We start from the raw sequence: 7,513 nt of genomic DNA on the forward strand, positions 1-7,513 counted from the left end.
TCCTTTGATTGGTGTTTTACTAGTGTATTCTGAATCATAACAGTTAAGATACTTTATGTTGTTTTTCAACAAATCTTGAAGAGTAACATCATTCCGGATTCATGGAGATGCTCAGTTATTGTACCAATCGTCAAGAGGGGCGATCGAGCCTGTCCTGCTAATTACAGGCTGATTGCACTTCTTGACACACCTGGGTAAATGTCCACAAGATTTATATTAAGAGACTTTAATCTATGGGTAACAAATTGTGCTCAGCAGGATCCCTTTCAAACCGGGTTTATTCCCGGTATGGGGACAGCAATGAATTTACTTACTATTAAGTCAATCACAGCACATTATGCTCCCATGAATGAGCCAATTTATCTTGTCTTTGTGGACTTGAGAGCCGCATTTGACTCTATTTCTAGAGAGCTGCTCTTCAAAGAGTTGCCTCTCGATAATTTGATTAAAGCTCTGCATTCTAACATGAAGATGCAGTTGAGAGTTGATATTGAAGGCACTTTGACTCCTGATATTCACACATGAAGAGGGCTGAGGCAGGGATGTATTCTTGTATCAGCCCTACTCAACTTTTATATATCGAATTTCTGGGGAGTGTTCAAAGAGGTTGCTTCTGATGCTCCCAAATTGGCACATAAGTCTATTCCGGCCCTACTGTATGCGGACAATTTAGTCTTTATTTCTAAAACACCTCAAGGCCTCCAGCAGTTGTTGAATGCTTTGGGACATCTATGCACGAGAAAACATCCTTACCATCAATTTAGAGAAAACTAAAACCATGGTTTGCAGTGAGCACAAAAGGCGAACCTCAAACAAAAAATGTAGGTGGCTCCTTCAAGATAAAAGTCTGGAAAGTGTTTCTCAATATGTTTATTTGGGTGTGACCATTGCAGAGCACAGTGACGAAAAGGAGTTTATGACCACTCTGGAGGTAATACTGGTCACATCCATGTCACAGGCTGTTCTCATTCAGAACAAGTATGGGAAATTCGTCATTGACTCCAGTCCTTACATTCTATCTGCAAAAACTTACTCCCATACTTCTGTATGGTGCAGAATGAAAAACAATGATTCCCGAATGCTGGTGGAATAGACTTGAGGCCAAGTTTTGGAAGTGACTTTTGAAACGTCCAGGGTGTATTCCGACCTCATGGATTAGGCATGAACTTGGCCTAATATCGCTACACGCAAGATACTTATGGAACCTAATAGTGTTATTCAGAAAATGTATCTTGCAATATGACTCACCATTGCTAATGGGAATTCTTTCCACAGACATATGCAAGGCTGATGACCAGTTTGTGCAGAAATGGAGAACTACTGTTGAGCATCTCTAAGTGAAATAACAATTTCATTAAAAGTATTGATCCAAAATCCGACAAGGGTCAAAACCAAGCTATTTCAAATCGATTGGAACCAGACGAGAGCAAAATGTCAGGAATATCAGGATTTTTCAAACCAGCCTTTTGGCCTTATAGAATTTAGCAATATAGAACGTATATACAGAAGTCTCCATCTCTGCACCACAGATCAGACTTCATGCGTTTAAGGTTCAATTTGTGGTTTACAAAGTAAGTTCAAGCCAATCCTGAACTGATAAATTGTCAAGAGAATGTTTGTCATTTCTGTAACATCGTAGATAACAAAGAAACTTTATACCATCTGATTGTTAAATGTGAAGCATTAATGAATAAGTGAATAAGATACCTAAAGACAACGCTTGAGAGATCTCACCAGAACAGTTTTGGCAATTCATATTCTGTGGACAGTTGTCGTCATGTCGAATTAGGGTAATCAGTTTTTTACATAAATTGAATTTGGAGAACAGGGAATGAATCAAGTTAGCTCATGGTTATTCAATGTGCATTGTATGTTTTATTCTTCAATATTTAATTGATTTATAATGCAATCAATTGGAATACTAATATCAGAATGGTTGTTAACAGCTGATATGCCTTCGGTAATTGCATATGTTGCTGTAGCGCTGATTAACTGTAGCGGCATCCTTAAACACATAATGAAACTATGCTGCACTATATAGATGTTTTATTTTAGGGTTATAGAAAGTTTAATTTTTGTTATTTATCTCCTTGACGCTCGATTAATGTTTTGGTATGATGTCTCTAGGATTTCATGATTTTATGATGTGTGGTTGATCTAATGAATTGTATACTATTTTCATAAAAAAACAAAATTATAAAGTTGATTAATTTAGCTATATCAATAATAACAACATAAAAAAATACATTTAAATCTATTGCCTCTGTCTAAAAAGATGAGCTTGTTCAGGCAAATGTGGTCGCAAGACAGGGTTAGATGAGGATTTGGTTCCTTTCCTCCTCATCTGCCCGCACTATCAGGAGAAGAGGAAGGAACAGTTAAGACCGCATTTTAAGAGTAAGCAGAGTCATTAAGGAAGCAATGTTTATGGTCCTAAACCCAGAGGATAGCTTTTTTTGTATGACTTGGCTGAATTTAAAAAAAAGCTTTAGACAAGAGAACGCATATTTTGCACAATATGGGTGAACAGATTTATTTTTCACTTGCCCCGAAACATATCAGATCGCCTGGTTTTAAAAAAAATCTATATTTTGAAGATTTTAAATTGAGTTTTATGATGTATTTATCATGTTAGTTTAATTAATTAAACAGCTAAGCTGTTTTGTATATCAATTGTGTTGCTGATCACAAGAAACCTAAGGAACTGATATTCTTAAAAGTATAAAACAGAGTGAAGAGAACTCCAGGGGAAGGGAACCACCCTCTGGAACAAGGAACTCTATCCTTCTTGTGTTGGAATTACACATTTCCTCTTTGAACATGTGTACACTACTCAAGGCCAAGGAAGTGTTTTCCTTTTTTACCCTAGAGTTGATTTTTAGCATGAGAGGGCCAGAATTGTTCTTTGGACACAGGACGTTTTACTTTGGACATCTTTACATTGGATGGACCCCTAGTTTTGTTTTAGGTAGGGAAACATGTCTTAGAATAGGGACAGAGAGGCATTTCCCAATCCCCCTTTTGTTTTAATAAATGCTTTTATCCCAAAGTATTAATCCTCTGTGTCTGTGTCTCATTCCTGGCTCCTCACAGTGTCTAATTGTGTCTATATGCAGATACATTTGGTGGTGAGTATGCTGTTTTATGATATTACTAGGGGTCTCTTACTTATTGGGGATGGGTACTCATTTCTTCAAGGTCTAGCCAGATGTTCCACAAGGTACGGATGTTTGTGGTGTCCTGTGACAGCTCATTCATCTCTACCCATTCACTGCACAGGATTACGTTTACTGTATGTTGTATTCCTTTCAGGTCCACTGGTGTTTTGGTATCCTTTTGGCACTGGCTTGTCAATGTGGATGTGCTCACACTTCATTCACAGGTATGGCTTATTGGCATTGGGGATGTTGAGAAGGGATGTAGCCTCACTCTGGATCACTGGCCTACATTGATCACATGTGCACAATGTCACCTGCACATCAAGGGCCAAAGTGTAGCTGCAGCAACAGTATGGTTGGCTGTTGTTGTGCAGCTGAGAGGATCCAACAGGGAGACATGAAAGAGGTGACTGTCATGGATTAATTGGCACAGCACCCAGGTGTTCATGTTGGAGGAGGATATCTGGCAGGTGTAAGGCATGGTGGACACATGCCAGAAAGGTTGAGGTAGGTTAGTGCTGCACATTGGACTGGGATGAGGGCTGACTTGTGAGTGCTGCTTTGAGTTAGAAGGTTGGCACACAGATCAGCAGGGATACAGGGATGTGGGCAGACTTGTGGGTGCTGCCTTGAGTTAAGGGGTTGGTGCACAGATCATAGGGGGTTACTGGGATGAGGGTGGACTTGTGGGTGCTGCCTTGAGTTGGGGGGCTGGTGCACAGATCAGCCAGGGTACTGCGATGAGGGCAGATGTTTGGGTGCTGCCTTGAGTTAGGGGTTGGTGCACAGATCAGTGTGGTTACTGGGATGAGGGCATACTTGTAGGTGCTGCCTTGAGTTAAAGGGTTGGCGAAAAGCTCAGTGGGGATACTGGAATGAGGGTAGACTTGTGGGTGCAGCCTTGAGTTAGGGGGTTAGGGCAAATGGTGCATAGATCAGTGGGGGTTCCAGGACAAGGGTGGATTTGTGGGTGCTGCCTTGAGTTATGAGGTTGGTGCACAGATCAGTGGAGGTACTGGGACAAGGGCAGACTTGTGGGTGCAGCCTTGAGGTAGGGGGTTGGGGCACATGGTGCATAGATCGGGGGGGGGGTTCTAGGATGAGGATGGATTTGTGGGTGCTGCCTTGAGTTAGGAGGTTGGTGCACAGATCATTGGAGGTACTGGGACAAGGGCAGACGTGTGGGTGCAGCCTTGAGTTAGGGGGATGGGGCACATGGTGCATAGTTCAGGGGTGGGGGTTCTAGGACGAGGGTGGATTTGTGGGTGCTGCCTTGAGTTAGGAGGTTGGTGCACAGATCAGTGGAGGTACTGGGACAAGGGCAGACTTGTGGGTACTGCCCTGAGATAAGAGGTTGGTGCACAGATCAGTGGGGGTATAGGGACAAGGGTGGAATTGTGGGTGCTTCCTTAAGTTAGGGGGCCAGGTCACTGTTTACTTTGGGTAGAGAGGTGCTGCATTCAAGTAGGGGCCGGTGCACAGTTTAGTGGGGGTATGTGGGTGGTGCCTTAAATTAGGAGGCCGGGGTATAGTTTAGTGGGGGTATGTACGTGCTGCCTTCAGTTAGGAGACCAAGGCATAGTTAGGTGGGTGCTGCCTTAAGTTAGGGGGCTGGGGCACAGTTTAGTGGGAGTGCTGGGGTGAGGATTCTTCAGTCGCAGCAGGGGGTGGGAGCAATGGGGATTGCTGGTAAGTTATCTTTGGTTACTTTTTTCCATGGGTCCGGCGCAAATGTTATTTCGACACCCCTATGTTCTGTTTGCAATGGGGGCGTTCCAGGCGCTACTCCTTTTTCTTTGCGTTGCAGGTTTCTGCATGCATTTGATTCCATGAATCGGCTCCCAGCAATATTCTTTTCCTCTGCACAATGTTAATTTATTTGTGCTAACTACTTTGCCTGGACTTAGCGTTGTGGTGCTTTGTAAATTAGGCCCTTTGCCTCTCGTTGGAGAATTGCACCCCACTTCTTGCACAATTCTTATCTGGCTCAAACCACTGTTTCTTTGTGCTAAACAACCAATTCTGCACCACCCGGTTTGAATATTAATTATGGACCAAAGGTTCATGCAACCATCCACACACTAACATTGGGTGGCTCACACATCTAGAGGCTCCAAATAAAGCGAACGGCCAGAATATCAACAATGGATTATGGCCTCCTGCAGTTGGAATGTGTACTGCAGTCCTTTACCTACTTCATCCTCACACAGGCCACCTCATCTGTTTCTCATTATGGATATTTTTATTTGACTGGAATGGAGATGAAGGAAGGACTGCATGGGGTGCAGTGGTAAGGGGCCACATGCTAAGTGTGAGGACGGAGGGTGAACTAGGTGAGGGGGGGGGCTGGTGCCCTGTAGAACTCAGATTGAACCAGGCAGCCAATCACTGCGGCAGACAAGGGTGCTAGCAGGGGAGGGGGAGAGGGAAGGAAGAAGAGAAAATGAGAGTCTTGAGGAGCTTCCGGAACTTAAGGAGATCCTGTTCAAGCCTGAGAAGGGCAGGGAGACCATTCCAGAGGGAGGCTCCTGCAGGAGAGAGCTCTACCATTCACTCTCTGCTTAGAGAAACATTGGATCTGTAAAGAGTTGCATAATATGTATAATAATAATCACTACCATTCACTCTCTGCTTAGAGAAACATTGGATCTGTAAAGAGTTGCATAATATGTATAATAATAATCACTACAAAAAAAACTTTGTTGAGGGGACGTTATGGTTAAGTTGCCCTACCAAAAACCTGTGCCCTTCACTAAAAAAAATAAAAATATCCCTCCCCTTTACTCTTCAAATTAAAACCGAAAAACCCCTGAAATTCGACAGTTATGGTACACTATGCCCCCATACCTGCCATCACCACTGCACACTGGTAACACTAACACCCAGAAGATGAAAAGATGTCATCTCGAATGTCACTGATGACATCACTGACGACATCACATGTTTAGCCCCTTTGTTTTTGTTCCCTGCCATATATACATATGTACATTCAGTAAAAGAAATTGTTACAGGGATGTTATACTTCACTGTGAAACCAAAAAACACTGCACATTCCCCAATTATGGTAAGCTAAGCAACCATAACTCGCACCATCTACGTGCATTGCTAAGACTTACACCCAGGACATCAAAGATGACATCACAAATATCTTTGATGACATTACTCATGACATCAAATGCGAAAATAATGTTGAATGTTGAACAGAAAGGGGCGTCCCCATACCTTTACAAAGTGGATGAAACATGTTCGTAGAACACACCAGATGTCTGGGATGGCTGTAAATGAGCGAAATGGGAGTGTGTTGAGGACAGTATACCTGTCCGTATCGGTCGCAGCCAAAATGGTGGCGTCCGTAGAACAGGCACGGTGGCCGGCAAGTTCGTAGGCAAACAAAATGGAGTTGTCCTAAGGACACTGGAACTGTTTGTACAGTGAACACAGCATGCGTGCACGTGCGCAGTACAAACGTAAGTATAGCGAACAACGTGCCTGTCCCTAACTGTCCGTCTCACTTGTGTCGCACTTTGAATTAAGCACTGTCTGTAGGACACTTGCATGCATGCGCACGTTTGATTCTGTGCATTTGCTGTCCAGGTGACTTTAATTAGAGGGCGCAGATGTGTTGAGGACTTCATCATGTGATCGCACTCACGCTGAGTTTGAGGACTAATTTGCGCGGTTGGTGTGCTTCCGCAACAGTACAAAAGAACTTGTAGACACAAGGCAACGTATTGTAGAGTGTACACATGTAATTTGACATATCCCAGACAATAGCTGACCTCAGGACTTGCTGTGTAAAATTTTTGTACCGCTTTGTGGGGATGAAGAGGGTCACGAGGCACACCCCTCCACCCCTACAAATGGCCACACCCCCGAGCGCATCCTCATTGTCCTACTCGCTATAGCAGATTGAGGTGTACTGCCTTTACTGTTGTAGTGACCAAAAGGAAACTAATCGGTATGGCTTTGATGGCTGCTGTTGGGTCATTAGCCTCTGCACCACCCCCAAACCCGCCACCACCACCTCCCCAAGTGCCAGCAGAGAGATATATGGGTGAGGATGTAGAGAGCGAGGAATAAGAGGAGGAAGAGAATGAAGTGGAGGAACTCGCACTAGGAGCACTCGCTGGGAGTCGTGGGTGTGGCGGTTATTTTCCGTTTATGGGAACGTACCAAAAGCACGTGCAAACCTGGTGAAGTGTAACCAGTGCGAGGTGGTGCTGAGTCGTGGGAGATTTGGTGGGTACAGTTTTGGTACGACATCCATGAAGCGACACCTCACTTCGTTCCACACTGCGGACATTCGCAAGGTGGTGCCATGTGAAGAGCGTAGTCGATTGAGTTCCTCCACAGCA

Source organism: Ambystoma mexicanum, chromosome 6q, assembly GCF_040938575.1.
Source record: "Ambystoma mexicanum isolate Mex_15411 chromosome 6q, UKY_AmexF1_1, whole genome shotgun sequence".
In the NCBI taxonomy this organism is placed as follows: Eukaryota; Metazoa; Chordata; class Amphibia; order Caudata; family Ambystomatidae; genus Ambystoma; species Ambystoma mexicanum.